We start from the raw sequence: 16504 nt of genomic DNA on the forward strand, positions 1-16504 counted from the left end.
TAGGCAGCCCTTCATTATGGACCACGAGACACGGCTAATAAAAATGTGTAAATCTGAGAAATCAAATCTCAATGCGTCATTGGTATGTTCACACCTGTACTTAGAGCTCTCATCCAAGATGCATTTTAATACCAAATCTAATGAGGAAACATTGGACCAACTAAATGCATTCCTTCATCCTCATGGCTTCTCAGTGTATATGAAAGGAAACTGGTGCATTGGAATCTTAGTCTTGTTGGGCAAGAAAACTATTATCTTCGTTCCAGACCTCTTAATCGGTGCCCACACATCTGATATGTTTAGCAATTCAAGTCTTATCTGGTGTCGTTCCCATTGATGGACTTCCACCAGTTGGAGAAACAGTCAACCGAGGGGTGTTTGTTTTGTTGGCAGGATACCTTCCTCAACTCCTCAGCAGTCTCTCAGAACGAAAGAAGCCACTTGGATGAACGGCGAAACGCCTTCGAGAACGTCCAATAGCCTTTGTTTCAGCTCTTTTGCATATCCCTCAAAGAGCAGGAGAAAAATTGCCACAACGGATGTCTCACAGTTTAGAGATAACGACTCCATGTTATAATGCACTTTGCAAAAGTCTTAAGGCCACTTTGAGGCCCCAGATGTACGGCTAATGCTTAAAACTACACATATTTAGAAGACGCTTACGTTTCCTTTATGGTCCTGACACTATTTCATACTTGATGAATGGTTCTTACTGAGCCGCAGTTCAGACTTGCAGTTGGCTTCTCACATCTTTATTTCTTCTTACCGAAGCAACAAATATCAGCTATGCACAAACATGCCTAAACTTTTATACCAAGACACGGGTTATGTGGACGATAAAGCAAAGGTGATTCTGCAAATTGAGGCACGAAGTGAAATGCTCGTCAGGTGGAATGTGTGTGACTCCATCTATACCTGACAAGTTCAAATATTTGTCAAGAGAGGGTATGACGAGTGTCCTTTTAATGGGTGCCACGGATATATATATATAACACACACTGAGGCGACGGATGGGAAGATTGAAGGGAAGTAAGGTGGGAGTTGAAAGGATTAAGGTCAGAGGGGGAGATTAAGCTCAAATTGATGGCTTGAATTAAAGGGTTACGACGGGAAATGGTTCATTGAGTAAACTGCTCAGATGGGCTGAGGAGTGAAAGCCTTTATAATTCATGAACATTATATGTGAAGGCCCTTGTGTGTATTGCTTTCACTTGACCTGGATTGGGCGCACAAAAGAATCGTTTTTATTTTGGTTTTCACGGGAAGTGGGAGTTCAAAGAGGTCCAGAGGGCGACTCCAGAATGAAGGAGGATATTCAATCTCGATGGGGGCAAAGGTTTTTACAGTCACAGGGGTTGAGGAATTTGAAAAAAAAAAGGAAAAAAAAGAAACTTGGAAGATTCTAGCGGTGGGTTTAGAAGCGGGAAGGGAAGGCTTTTGCTTGACATCGACGTTGCCAATTTGAGATGAAGGTTAAAAGGTCTGTGGGAGGGCAGGAGCAGGGCAGTGGGAGGGGCAAAAAGGCTTCCCCTCTCTCACAGAGGCTGAATTGCCTTTTGATTCAGAGGTCTATTAAATCTTGCTATCATCTCAAAACCAGTAATCCTGCCAAGCGACTGGAACCCTTCAATCACTCGGAGCGATCTCGCTGCAGCAGCCTGATGATAGGAGTTGGCTTGGAGGGATTTCAGTTTTGTAGGAGGCTTGTTATTTGTGTTGAGCTACAGAGCTTCGCTCTTCAGGCTTTATTAGAAAAACGTGATTGTCATAAATACCACGTTTTAAGCGAGCTTATAAGGCCATCACATAGCACCGTGGGCAGTAACTGATGTACCCTCAGCCCTTATTCCCTTTTGTCATTTGGAGATTTTGCCATTAAGTCCTCGTACACAGCGCAAGCATTAGCCAAACAAGAGTTAATCTTAATAATCTTAATTCCACTACTCAAGAGGCAGGCCGCGCAACAGGAAATGAACTAAGCAGTGTGTGTACGTAACAGCATCTGCACCATCCCAGGATTACCGGTTAAAGAGAGGGCAGATGATACAATTTCACAGTAATTCACTCAATATTTGACCCAATGCATTCGTAGAAACTAAAGCACAGCATCTTGGCGGCGCTTGAGGTAAAGTCAATAGGATGCGTCCTCTGGGAACCATGAACAACGTGCAAATTGTATGCTAATACGTACCGCAGCCAGGATACGACGACCGGCTGACTTTGCCTCGGATTCTTTGTTGCAAGTATCTTTTTTTTTTTTTTTTTTGTTTTTTTAGCTTAACAGCTTTCTCTTTCGTTGAGGGGAAGAAATGAAAGTGTCTTCCACTGACAATTAGTCAAATACAGTTGCACTTCACTGGTGCAAGAGGTCTATGCTAAGAGGCCCGAAGCAACGCGACTATTTCTTGTTTAATTGTGCATACGTGATCCATAAGGCCCACACAGTGGCATGCAAATGGACCACATCTAAAGTCCTCCTAATACCCTCCCTGACAATAATTACTGGCCATTTCTGCAGCTTTAGAGGAGAGGGAGAAGTGCGTCGTCGTGTGTGCCTGCCACAAGGTATGGGGCTAATTACCGCCTCCCTTTGGTGCAGAGCTCGTCGTGGACATGGAATGCGGCAGGCAGAAGGAATTAAATGTAAACTGTGTATTTGGGGTTTATGAGTGTTGCCACGAGCAGCCCTAACTGACACTGATAAATGCCTGGCTGTACCTCCTTTAATAAAAATGACAGTTGGACTGCAAAGTGGTCATTTTCACTGACAAATTATCTGATTTATTTATCCGGAGCTACGGCCCCCATCCAGTTTGACAATTCGCTACCTCTAATGCAAATCGTTCGCCGTGTCTCCCTGTAAAAGTGCTAGAATGATTCTCGTGGCTCGCGAGTTTTCCTGTGTTCAATGGGCCAAATCACAGGCCGTCACAGGCAACAAATGGACCATTATGTGCAGCGGTTTGGCAGGGACACAATTCCTTACGCTGCAGAGACCAATGGAAATTTTTTGCATTGGTTATGAAATGGCCTAATTGCATAGCAGTAACAGGAGCATGACATTGTTGAATGGCAGGTGTTGGATGTGCATGTATGGGACATGCAATCCAAGTAATGGAAGTTGCCCATAAGGCAATATAACCTACAATATGCTTTACTGCAGTCATACTTCTCATTCCCAATCAGCTATACCTTTGCTTTTTTCTTTGCTGAAAAGTGAGCAAAACAGTGTAAAGACTCCACCTATAATTTTTTCGACCGTTTTTTCATGTAGGCACCAAAACTGCTCAGTTTGACTGGGGAAATATTGTAGCATGCCTTAAAGGGAAGGCTATGGCTATGTAAAGGTGGATGGTTTTTATGTGTTAAATAGGTTTGACTCCTCTTTTCCTGGTAAGGTCAGTTGCTGACTTATTGCAAAGGACCAACATAAGCAAACCCTCCCTAAGATTGTCTGTATTTGTGATAAGTGACTTAACCCCAGGCTGTGTTTATGTTAAATAGATAAAATCAGAATATGGTAGAAAGGTTGAACTTCACAACCTTGACCAAACATACTAAAAACAAAATGAAGAAAGCACCCAGTTTACCAATTTAGAATAAGCACATAAAGCAGTAATGCAGCTTTAAATATACAGCACATAAAACAAAAAGGGCCAGGCACCACTGGTCCTTTGATAAACTCGCTGTGGTCTTCAGACTTAAAATACTACCTGGCAAAATGGAATATAACGTTCTAATGTCAAACTCGAGAAGCAGGAAGCAAATCTCCAATATTAACCACCATTTAAAAGCTAGAAAGCAAATATTACCCTCTGTTCTCTACAGAGTGTTATCAAAGCACACAATACAGTTGCTCTAAAACCATTTTGCCTGGAGTGCAGAAAGTAATGCTGAGATTAGACTTAATTGTAATTCCTGTCTCATAACCTCCTAGTTTCCATTTTCCAGCCTTTAGTTTCTCGCTTAGCTCGTCGCTCCCGATGCTGAACACAGATAATCCATTTCGATAGAGATCGACAGCCTAACAAGCGCAACATCTGCACGTAACAATAATTGTGCCGTGTTGACGGGAGCTCACGGCCTTGTGCACACGCACCTGAGCTCATGTCGGCGTGTGTGCGCACCGGAGCCGTCGCGTTCGGGTGATGGATTCTGGGGACTTCGGCGAATTAAGTCGCCTCCAGTTTGCTGCTGCACATCCACAACTTAATTCTCTTTGTGCCCACGGTCAGCTAATTTGAAATGCGCAGCCGTTCGGCAGCCTAATTAGCTCACTGAGTCCCTTCATAAAGAGCTATCGATCCTCGTCCCGTCTGAGAATGAATCAGGGGATCTGAATATCGCCCCTTTCTTTTCGCTAGCCCCGTCGCGGCGTCACAATGCACACTTGTGCGGTGGTCTTCGTTATTTTCTCCACCTGTGCCGTCTCATTGGTGGAGAGTGTGATCAGAGGGAGACAGCCTCGTCTCTGTGCACGGGAGGGAAAATGGTGGAGAGCCAGATCAGCGAGCTGCACAGTAATCTTCTGTGAACGCAGCCTCAGCACTATCCCACTCTCTAAGTCTCTCTCTGTCTCCCTACTGGGGCTGCTCTCTAACCAATATGTAGCTGGGAGTGAAGGAGTGGAGCAGAATAAGTGAAAAGTAAGGATGTGTGGCAGGGGGTTGGCGATGGGGGGTGGTGGTGGGGGTGCATCTTCTGCCATCACTCCCACCTACACTACCTCCTTCCTCTCTGCAGCGTCCGCCTGTCATCTCTTTATTGTCTGTTTATGTTCCGTCACGGTTTTTATCGCTGCTTCTCCTGCTGAAATACTTCTTTCTAGCTCATCTCCAGACTCTCTGTTCCCTCCCGCTTCCGACTGCAGATCCTTGGCATACAGTGAGGTAAAGCCTCCGCCCGCTGCTGCCCGCTCCGTGCTGCCGCTAGAACCGGAAACGTTTCTGGCTATCAAACGCGGATGACTTGATGGATGATGCTACTGTTCCTCGGCAGCTGCCCTCGATACATTATCAATCACTAGTTTCAGGCGTTTCATTATGAATCGCTCTGAAGCAGGGATATTCAAAGTCCGACATTGTGGGTCCATTCCAGCTGTCCTCAGGGGGTTTTAAACAGGCAGTCTATCAGTTAGATGTGGGCTACAGCTTCTATGCCATTTTGACAAAATGGCACTATTAACAGAATGCTGAATTCGTTCTTTGAATGTTCTGTTTCTAGTGCATCCAAGGATGTATCAGTATTATTAGACTAGTTTCACACACACATGAACAAACACACTATAACTTTATGTTATTACAGTTACAGATACACACACGAAGAGTAGTAGGATGGACAAACATGCGTGCGAAAGCGCGCATTACTCTCTCTCACACAGGCTAACTGTAAGCTAACTGTGCTAAATGTGGGTTAAGTGTGCAAACCGTAAGCTAATTGTGCTAAATGTAGGCAAAGTGTGCTAACTCCCATGTTGACAGAGATGGTAACCCCAGCATTAGCCCTGTGTAGCCCTTTCAAAATTCCCCAGAGGGAATTTTCTAGTTTCACTTACAATCTCACAAAACTTTCACCTACCACAACAGGGTTTTGTGATGTTCCCTCTAAACACAAATCCTGAAAAGGAGGGTCCAGGTGCATTCCAGACCACTTAGCACAGCAGTTGTCAATGGCAACCATCAATCACAGCCATCTATCATCATCACATCCTGTTTTTGTAGTGTATTGTAAATAAATCAAAACTTGAACATTTTATTATTATGGACAGGAACCGTCTTTGGAAAATGTTTAATGTATGTACTTGTGTTTTAGTTTGGCCAAAGTCCCATCCATTGACATGGAGGGGGTGGGTTTTCTGACAAACACTGCAGCCAGCCAGCAGGGGGCGCACCACATCCTTTCGCTTCACTTTTGAGGAGCTATCATGGCACCCACGTTTCACAGTCTATGAACTGAGTGAATTCAGAGCTTGTCAAAAAGAAAATCTGTTTGATTTGATGCTTTGTAGTGCGTACCACTTTGCAGATGTCAAACGTAAACATTTTGGATAATTTTATTTAGCGTCGATGTACATAGTTAAGTCTGAATCTGATCAGATGATCTCAGTCGGGTGGAAGAAATATTGTCCACGGAAACATAGCCCCTGAAATGGGCGCTGCTAATTACGTTGGTGAGCAGGTTAAAACAGCAGGTCAAACTGACTTCCTGCTGGCAGACCTCCAGTATACACCTTTATCATTTACCTCACTCGCCCTCCTCTCTCTCTCTCCTCTCTTTGCTATTCCCACCCACTCAGCTCCCCTCTGCCCCCCAGGGGAGACGCATCTTCACACTTTGAAAACCGCCTGCTTTCAAGCAACTTTTCCTCGTAGCACGAGAGATACAAACTGACATATGGCTCTGATCTCCAAAGAGGGGGAAAAAAATGCTGGAGAGCAACATAAACAAAAATAACGTGAATGCACAGACACTGGAGATGTGAAGTGCCGAGTCAGCACAGCCCTGTTTAATTACTGTTCACCTGGGCCAGAGGCCTAATGGAAGACTTGGCTGCAGGCCCAGACAAACAACGTTCCACTTGGTTTCAGCCGCAAGAAAATCTTGGGTCTGACTCAGGCTTGTAGTGTGTCGCAGATCCACCAAAGACAAACTGCAAACATGCTCGACGACGAGGGAATTATCACTAACAACACATTTGCACAGGTCTAAGAGGCGGCCGCAGTGGTGAAATCATAAACTGAACTGACAAAGAACATTAGTGTGTTGATGAAATGATACAAATGGAGCGCTCAAGTGAGATGGCTTGTGTTTGTATTTGTTTGCAAGCGTACTGTATGTCAAAAAATTAATGTGTATAACAACAATTTTTTTTTTTTCTGTCAGTGTTATCTATAGATTTGCTTTGACAAAATGCCATGCAGGCAGTTAGACGGCATGGTGAAATTATTCTACTCGGCTTTAGTAACAATCAAATACTTTCTCTTTTAGCTCACGAACACAGTGTAGTTATCAGTATCCGGACTTTGAATAGACTGTGCCGAAACAACTATTCCAAAGGATACACCACACAAGCTTGGAAGAGATGGCCTCATTTGTGCAAGTTGAAATAGCAGATAATAGTAAATAGAAAGAAAGAAAGAAAGAAATAGTGGCAGCCCTAATACTCTTCCGGAGTCTGAAGTATAGGTTCACCACTTCATCTAATTGCCGGCACAGCATTTTGTAGAAGCAGTCACATGCGCTGGTTGTGGGGTTCCTCAGGGCTCTGTCCTTAGACCCACCCTGTTCCTTCTTTATCTTCTTCCCCTCGGACAGGTAATCAGAAAGTTTAACAATATTTCATATCATCTCTACGCCGATGATATTTGTAGTGCTCATTCAAGAACAATGAATTCCGTAAATTGTCCTTAATTAGCTGCCTCACTACTATCAATCTGTGGCTAAGTGATAATCATCTTAAATTAAATTCTGATTAGACCGAAGCATTGATTATTGCCCCCGATGGTATTATTCCTAAAATAAAGCAGAATATCGGTGCCCTTGGTCTCTCTGTCCATCAAAAGATTAGAAATCTAGGTGTTGTTTTGGACCCAGCAATGTCCTTGGCTCACCATTCACATCAGCTTAGCAAAAACAAGAACATTAGTGTCAAAAGTCGACCTGGAAATAATTATCCATGCTTTTATCTCATCTCGTTTAGACTACTGTAATAGTCTTTTTTCTGTTTTTTTTTTCTTTTTAACTGTTTCATTAAGAAAGAGCTTGATCGTGTCCAAATTATCCAGAATGCTGCTACAAGGCTTTTAACTTACACAAACAAAAGGTCCCATATCAGCCCAGTTTTAGTAGCGCTTCAGTAGCTCCCGGTATATTTTACAGTTCATTTTAAAATTTTAGTTCTGACTTGTAGATCCTTACATGGATAAGCACCCTCCTGCCTTTTCGATCTTAGACAGACACACCTTCCACACAGTATGAGGTCATCTGATCAGTGGCTACTTGTTATCCCACCCACACATTTAAGATCAGATGTGATAGAACCTTTTCTTCTGTAGCCCCCAGTCTGTGGGATGCCTTACCCCTCTCTCTCTCTCTCTCTCTGTTGATGTTTTTAAAAAGCATTTATAGACGCTTTTATTAAAACAGGCCTTTGGCAAGTTATAATTTTATGGCTGTTTGTCATCTGGGTTTCGTTATTCTTATGTTTTTTTGTCTTAACTGTGTTGAATGTACTTTTGTTTTATTCTTTTGAGCAACATTCTGTCTTTTTTACTATTTTACTGGTAAGCACCTTGTGGTTTATTACCTGTGAAAGGCGCTATATAAATAAAGTTTTCTCACTCACTTACTTACTTGTTATAGTCTCAAAAGGTCGACTTTTTTCTCAACATTATTTCGACTTTTTTCTCGAAGTGCGTGATGAAAAAAAATCTACCTCCTCATTTTTTTTCTTCTCATAGGTGGCACCAATACTCTTCCGTACTCTACTGATGTCGTTAATATCATATTTAATCCCTAGGTATGACTGTATTTACTATGCCTCTGTGTGTACCCATGAACACAAATGCCTACGTGATTAGAAAGTTTAAAAGAGCTTGGTGTAATACATTGGCCATGTGACAGATATGGAACGGAGTCAGCATTATAGTCTCTCATTTAGACCCTGTCCTATTGATTTGTCCCACTAAAGTCTTGATTGAAATTACAGGGAAGACAGCTCCAGTAAAATACTCAATAGCCGGGCTCCCATCAATTACACAGAATAGAGATTGTGGATGGGAAAGGGTGCTTGTGAGAGGACTGATAATTTTGCAGTGCGAATAGACTGTCCGTTAGGATTAAGGTGAGGACGTTCATTTATAATGTAAAGTGAACGACCACATTAAATAACGTAAAGGAGGATCTCACAGTTTGATGCATTTTAATGTATACAGTGCAAAGAGGGAAGACCACTAAAAATGTAGGGTTAATGTGGTGTATAGAGGTGAGGTTGTGTGTATTTTCTTAGTCAGTAGGTAATCTTTAAATATATGAAGATATTCTACACCCCCAAAATAAAAACTGCTTTTGACCTACATATGAATAATGCAAGTGAAATTATGCGCCGTAGCTACAGCATATTTCCTCTCAGGTATTTTCGATGACTTCTACATCTCCACAACTTTTGATGTGGATTGCTTGTGTGATTGCTTTAGATCACTGGAGATGGAACACATCCAACAAAGATTGGCTGAGGAGGTTCGAAGGTACAGGTTAGTAGGACACGTCTTTTGCGAAAGGAAATCGAAACAAAAATACCTGGCAAAAAAGACACAGCGACGACTAGCCAGACTGATACAGTTAGTATAAATGGCTCACACCAGATGACAAAGAAAATGGTAATAATAGAATGTTGTTGGCGCTGTTCTTGTCAAAACCTGGCTTCCACTTTATATAGCCACTGATTTTTGTGTAAAAAAACACACATGCACATTTTGTACGGTAAGTGTAGAGAAACAATAAGCTGAAGCACCTCCATCAAATTCATAATACTCCTGGAAACACATTTAGACAGTCCATCTTCTTTTTTCTTTTAAGTTTATTTTAGCAGCAGACAAAATCCGCTGCTGTTGCTGTTATATTGTCAGATGTCTTGGCTATGGCTCATTACCTTGGTTCAAATGGTAGTGCTTCAGTGCGCATCGTGATTTTACCATTCAGTTAGTAGCTTGGTGGCAACTTTGAGTTTTTTACTCTAGCAGATGGTATAACTTTTGAGGCAGGTTGTGGTGTAAGCTTGCATTTGTATTCCAGAGATGTAGGGACTTGGCACCCAGAAGTCACAAAGATTCCCACTGGACTGAAATGGCTCCACATTTTTTTTTGGATGGATTATCAACAAATTTCTTAAAGACGTTCATGAATCCCGGAGGATAACTTCCTCTGGAGTCAGCAACAGTTGACATTTTTCACTTACCTAATTTAGAAGCTTCCTATTTGGTAAATTAAAACCTGGTTAAGATACAATAGTACGCATATTCAATTATGTGTATTATATTTATTAATATTTTGGTTGAGCTCCTGACATATTTTTCCATGATGTCTTTCTGTTTGTCTTTTTAAGTAAAATGTATCAAAAATAGGACAGGTTGCCTTAAGATTTGGTGCAGAGGATTAATTAATAACTTTACTCTGTTTTTTTTTTTTTTTAAATAAAATTCACCACCATCGCTCCAAGGTTTATGTTGCAATAATAAGCAAAAATTAACAGGCTATCTCACTGGACCGAGAATTTTAACACACATTGCTGACTAACAAGCAAGGATGACAGGAACGTAAACCATACTAAATGTTACAGGCTAACACACAAAACAAGGTTCTAGGACATGCTAATGTTACAGGCTAACAAACAACAATAGGATGTAGACCATGTTAAATGTTACACACTAACAGAAGAAAAATGCTGACTAGAAAATGTTACAGACTAGGCTACACTACACCACAGGCTGTAGGCTGAAGATGGACAACACAATTCCCAACAACTTGCAACAACATAAGAATTATGTAAAGTGACGGAAACAGACCTAAAATTATTTAACATGTACTTTGATAATTTAGTTGGGCTTGTTTCCCAATCACTAACATGGAAAGGGTGGTCTTTGTCACATCTTTCATCTTTTTATGCACTCTCTTATTTAGACTAGCAAGATGAACATGATAAGTATTATGTGCCAACATAATGGAATACTTGTTTAACACTGACGATGTGAGCAAATTAGCTTGCAAACCTTAAGAATTTACTCAAAAAATGCAGTGTTGGCTTCCCAAAGCTGCTAGATCGGCCAAAGACTGAAGTTAAACTCACCAGTTTTCTACTGGCTTCATGATTTACTCAGAAATTCACCAAATTATGCAGTTTGAGATAGACTTCATTTAGGAACTCTGGATATCACTTGGCAGAAATGATCTGCAATCGTTTGCAACGCGTTGGCTGTTGCTTCTTTCACCACTAGAAAGGAAGACACAGTGGAAAAGTTTCATTTTGTCTTGTGGTTTCCTCTTGTGTCTCTTCTCTTGCTTTCTCCCTTCATTTCTCAGTGGCTCAGTCGCTTGTCACTTGTCCCTCTTGCTCTGCCTCATGTCCCTTCATTTCTTCACCCGCAGCTACCCACCATTTCCATCCCTCATTTTTCCAGATTTTGCTTACTCACCTTCCACCTGTCAGCTGAGCAAATTCCTCTGCAGCTGCCAAAACTGTGTCAGAAAGCACTTCCATTTGATTTCTTCTACTGTTTTTCTGCAACTAGTAGTTTAACTAGAAGTGCGCCGACTGGAGTAGACTCAACATAATGTGAGCTGAACCTTTTAGACATTTGTACTGAGTCTCTTATTCACAGCAATCAGCAGTTAGCAAAGAGCTAGGTGACTTTGATGGGAACCAGGTTTTATGGAAACTAACAATTTAGAATTGTTTTTGGGCAGAGTGGCGGGCTGTTTTTTATTTTAATAATTCAAATCTGTTTCTCTGCTTCGGGAAACAGTATCATGTGTTCACAGTGTCTGAAGTACTCAGAAAGATGGAAAATAAGATTAGGAGAAAAAACAGAGTTAAAACTGGTCAAAGGCCATTCCATCAACGAGACTGATAGAAATAAAATTTTAATTTCAAGGTGAATTTAAAAGTGACAAGATGAGAGATCCGGTACCCTTGACTTCCCTTAAACTAAAAAAATAAGAAAAAAATAATGACACTGATAAAATGTGACCCGTGTAATACGGTTCGCATATAAACTAAACACTTGTGATGATGTTGTCCAGATTTTCCCAATGTTTTCTTTCTTCTTCTTGTCCACTATCAACACATGCATTCAGGGTTATTGCACACTGTTACAGAAACATTTGGATGCCATGTTGCCACGGAATGATTTATCTAATCTGTTAACAAAATCCATTTCAGCCTCCTTCCAATTGCTTTTGGCATGGGACACCACGGAAAACTAGATTATCAAGTTTACAACACACTTCGCCTGATACAATATGCAGTGACAATCAAGTCAATCTCCGGGCCGGAGGTGCAACGTCGCCTCCTCGCTTTTTGCAGTTTGTAGGTCACTTGTTGGGGTGATGTAAATATTCTGTGACACCCTGTTCACAACAAAAACTATATTACGCAGAGATTACTATGCCACGCAGGCGTTATATGAGACACAGGGTGCTGGTAACAGATTTGAGTTTGGTTTGTGGTGAAAGTGACTGATTCCTGTTTGCATACAATCAACAGCTGGCTTGTACTGTTTTGTGCCTGTCTAAATAAATTGGGTTTTAAATATCAGAATAACCCACCTGCCGTTCATTCAGCCTTAAAGCCTTAGCGGTTGGAAGGCCCACTGGCAGGGCTGTGGTGTCTTGGCTATGCTACATACACAACCCGACAAGTACTACAACAAGAAGGCAACGTATCTGGAAAGCTAAGGTATTCTAAAAACACTTACATGTGGACAGTTTTGCCTCTCAGATTCAGGTTTATTTGTCATGTGGATGGTTAACACAGGGTTAACACCGCAATGAAATGTTGTGGATGACAAAAACTGAGAACCCAAGGACACTTTCTGTGGATCGAAACCGCTAACTCTCTGATTCGTGGACAACCTGCTTTACCTATTGCCACAGCCAGACAGAGCGTATGTTCAGTTTCCGTAGAATGGTCTATTTGAGGAATCTGATGACCCGGTGGTGGAAACTGTCCTTAAGTCTTTCCGTGTGTACAGCCAGGCTCCTGTACTGTCTGCCAGTGACCTGCCACTGATCAATAAAACTTCTCTAATTCCCCATTAGTTGGGTTAGCGTGTAAATACAAGTCATATTTTGGTAGCAAAGGGGCATCTGCACTCATTTGTCTGACGCCTCATTTCAGTCAATAAGAGCTTCTGCTCTATGTCGCGTCTGTCCACATCCTACAGCATTTCACTACCCATGTCCAAGTACGCATTGCGCATACCTCCCCATATAACAGTTTCCATGGGTAGTGAAAGAGTCAGATTGTCTTCAAAGTGCACAAGGATTTCACAGGAAACAATGTGTTCGTGTAATCCACCGTAATTTCATCAGCCGATAGCTGTTAACTGTTCGTTCCCTTTGCACCCTATCTTAGGCGTGTAAGACGCTGCCATTGCGGAGGGATTATCCTGCTCCAGTTTGAAATGACAAGCATTAAAGTGGTGAAAGAAGGTGTGTCTTATATTGGGAACAGGAACAGCATTTGCCATTGGGGTTAGTAATAACTGTGGTTTTTCATCCATTCTGTAGCCCTGCTGCATCATATTCAACAGGAGATTACTTTTTGTTCATGACATCACAGATAAAGGCTGACAGGATGAATTTTTGGGTTGTTGTTTTCTCCTTGGCAGTACACAGGGATCCAATCTAGCAAAAAGTTCTTGTGTTTTATTTTTCAAAAAATTGCAGCTGTTTGTTGCCCTGGATTTTTTTGGACCTGTAAAATGAAATTTCTAGCTATTGCCGCATTAACCATATGTGAAGCCAAACCACCTGTGTCTGAAATTCTTACGGAGCGAACATGTGCCTACGGAACCTTTTTATGTTTCTGTTGTTCATTCGTAAGTTGTTTCATGGGTAATACATTTCAATTTTTAATGAATGGCTACTATTGACTTCCTTCCCACGGAACAAAGGGTTAAGAGTAGCGTAGATGGTTGGCAGGAAAGTGAGAGATGTGATGGGTGCTATAAGTGTACGAGCTGCCAGATGGTGCTCACAGAAGCGTGATCATTTGGCATTTTTTTTTTCTCCACCAAAGGGCTCCAGGGGGAACGGAGAAAGTGGAGATGGAAAAGTGAGCGATGAAGGAATGGGTGCACAGAGACCCTCCTGTACCATGTGATATATATATTTGTAATTCTCTCTCTCTCTCCTTCTCCTTATAACCTGTCTCGCAATCTTTTTCCAGCCACCTTTCCGTGCATTCTTTTAGTCTGAGCGCCCTCCTCTTTAAGATCAGGGCGGGAATGCCAGTCTACACCATCTGAAATATCTGGCCCCCTGTCTCATGTCCGAATCAAAGCTAATTGGCTCACTGGCAGCGTTTTACATGTCGTTCTCAATCTGTGCCAACGGGGCAAGAAAGTCCTGTCTGGTACACAATCGGGGTGAAAAAAACGAAGTACTAAAAGCTCTGGAGTTGCGAGCTTGCCATTGCACATGCGAGAATTCATTCGAGTGAGGTTGTTTTTGTTTTTTTTGGCGTTGATGCAGCCACAGAGCTGCCACGTCAGGGCTCTAATTTGAGCTTTGTATGTCTGGTATTTGCATACGAACCTGTTTGGGTGGCTTCTCACCTCGAACAATGACGCCGGTGGCGAGGTTTAGGTTATACGGCCCTTACTTAACCCTCAGGCGTCCTTTTAATTTACCACCCTCTTGTAACCTTAGCGGACAAAAGCATCCATGTCCAAAAAACTACTATAAAAACGTACCGGATTAACATTTTTCTTTCATGATTTTTTTTTTCTGCATAAATCTCTTAAACCACTTCAGCACTTTCCAAAACCACAAAAAATTCAATCAGTTTGAGGAATTTTAACCCTTTAAATGCCAGTTTGATTACATGAAATCACTGTTGCTTTTACAAAAAAAAACATGAAAAATGGTAAAAAAAATAAATAAATAAAATAATCAGTGTTCTGTTCACCTGTTATAATGATTTTTTTTTTCAAAATATGTGTAGAGATAGACTTTGTTAAAATAAATTGTGTCATATGCACTAACACTGCCAAAATGGCAGCCAAATGAAGAGGAAAAGTTGCCCTAAGGATGCTTGAGGGTTAAATAACCATTTAAAAAATAGTTTGTTTGTTTTCTTCACCATCAAATTAGTGCATGTGTTTTTATCTTTGTATATAATTACCACCCTGTACAAGGAAAATTATAATAGACGTTTGTGGTTTTTATTTTTTGAAAAAAAGAATACATTTTAAATCTAATTTGAAATACAAATAACTTGACCCATACACTGTAATGAGCAATGTGTGCTGTAATTACAGATCTAGGGCAGCATTACACGGTGGGATACAGTGCAGTCTTTCTGTGTTGTCCCCCCAAGGTAGTCACATCCTCCACCCATCCAGACGTAATGGCACTCTTTGTATGCTCTCTTTATATATATATAAAACAGTAATGAACAGAATCCTGTACACTGCAGAAGGAAAAGAGTGCATTTTTCGCTCACGGCTCCATCCTCTCATCCAATTATCATTAATGTATGCCTTATGGTTAATCAGCTACAAAGCACTCGGTACCCTCCTTCGGTGCTTTCATTCATTTCTTGCCCCCCTTCGTATTTTTTTATTTTCTCCATGGCCTTGAGTGGAAATGAGGGGTCAAGGTCGAGAAAAGCCATTCTTTTCAGGCTATAATTAGTGCAGAGAAAAAAAGCAGCAACAAAGGCCCAAAAAATAACTCGACTACACCATGGAAGAGATGGTGGTGATGGGCAAACGCAGATTACTGGTTATAAAAAAAAACAAAAAACAAACAAAAGAAAAAAAAAAGCAATAATGTGCTCATTATTGCAAATAAAAAAAAAATAAAAATCCACTTTCCCTTCTGCTAAAAAAAAAAAAAGGAAAAAAGAACAATGAGGGATATGTCCTTTGAAAAGTGATTATAAATTGACTTGAGGGAGAGTGGCAAAAATGGGAGGGAGGGGACGGTGTAGCACACCCTTGTGTTCTATAATTCTTTTCCGAGGAGATTGCAGGCGCTCGCAAGTAATTCCACTTGACGGAACAAGGGGCCCTTTTTGGAAGCAATTGGGAAGAGAACCAAAGTCTTATTCAGGGGAGTTAATCCCCGTTAATGGGTTTGTTTAAATTCAATAAAATGGAGAATATGCACAAAATGAATTATGAAAAAACGATTAATGAATGCTCCAGCAAGTAATCATTTGCCGGATAAATATGCACATACATATTCATTTTCTCCCTCACTTCCACCTCCCCCCTCTGCTTCCATCCGCCTTCGTAAAATAAGCCATATTTTTATGCGGATCCGTACCGAAGCTCCTGTCATCTGAGGCTCAGCAGGGCAAAGTCAATAACTTTAAGTAAAACTAGATGTTTTTTTATTTTTTTATGTTTTGTTTTGTTTTAAAAGTGACTCAGCCTGCCGGGGGAGCCGATGTGTTTGATCAGGCCGGTCGGTGTGAGTGGGCCGCCAGCCTCCGTGTGGGCTTCTTGTCATAGATGAGGCCCCCGCGATGGCGCCTGCCACCCGAGCGAGAGGACGCCGCGGCTGAAGTGACAGGTGTGGGGATAGGGGGGACACCGTCTGCCAGGCCAGGTGACGCCTGCAAGTCTGGCAAGGCCAGCCTTGAGGTACAGAGGGAGGGAACGAGGAGGATGACTCTGCATGAAGGAGGACCCAGATGGGGGGGTGAGTTTTGTCAGTAGTGAAATGTCCATAGCAGCTCCAGGATTTATTCTAAAAATGTTTGATTGCTCACTGTTCT

The sequence above is a fragment of the Mugil cephalus genome, chromosome 1, assembly GCF_022458985.1.
Source record: "Mugil cephalus isolate CIBA_MC_2020 chromosome 1, CIBA_Mcephalus_1.1, whole genome shotgun sequence".
Lineage (NCBI taxonomy): Eukaryota > Metazoa > Chordata > Actinopteri > Mugiliformes > Mugilidae > Mugil > Mugil cephalus.